Source organism: Loa loa, assembly GCF_000183805.2.
Source record: "Loa loa unplaced genomic scaffold supercont3.683, whole genome shotgun sequence".
Classification (NCBI taxonomy): Eukaryota; Metazoa; Nematoda; class Chromadorea; order Rhabditida; family Onchocercidae; genus Loa; species Loa loa.
In genome coordinates, this window is record NW_018108863.1 from 6,281 (window position 1) to 7,028 (window position 748).

The following is a 748-nucleotide window of genomic DNA, read 5'->3' on the forward strand; positions in this document are numbered from 1 at the left end:
GCGTCTACATACGTGTGTGCGTGTGTGTGTATGCTTGTTAGTGCATGTGTGTGCGTGTGTACGTAGTGCATGTATTTTTGTTGTGTGTGTGTGTGTGTGTGTGTGCATGTGCGTGTGCGTGTATGTATGTGTGTGTGTGTCTATGAATATGTTGTCTGTATGCAACATAAAGAATGATAAATGTTTCTTATCGTGTTTCCTGGAATAAAATTATATTTCCTGTTTGCTTTCCATTAGCAACTGTGAATTGAATTTTTTTTTTTGTTTAGTGCAAAACGAATGGAGCAAAAAAAAAGAAAATTACATTTGAAATAATATAGTTTCAATTTAAATTTAAATTTTCAATTTCCAATTTTGTTTTTTTTCAATTTTCTTTTGTATTGCAATATGTTTCTTATTGGTTATTTTAAAAATTTAGTACTAAGTTTGAAATAATTTTAATTTAAAAAAAGATCGATTAAATTAAAAAAAAAAGAATTTTGAAATAAAATACACTGATTGTCAAGTAATTATCTGCTAGTAAATCAGATGATATACACAATGTTTAAAGATTAAATGTAATGAACAAAGGTCAAAAGGTGAGATTATTTAGATGATATTTTGTTGCTGATATTCTCTTTTAATGTTACTTGCATAAAATCTAGCTAATACAAAGTAAATCAATAGCTGAACATTTATTTGAAGTATTACATTACTTGAACTTGAGAAGGATACTTAGGAGGATATCAAATTGAGATTGTACTTCAAT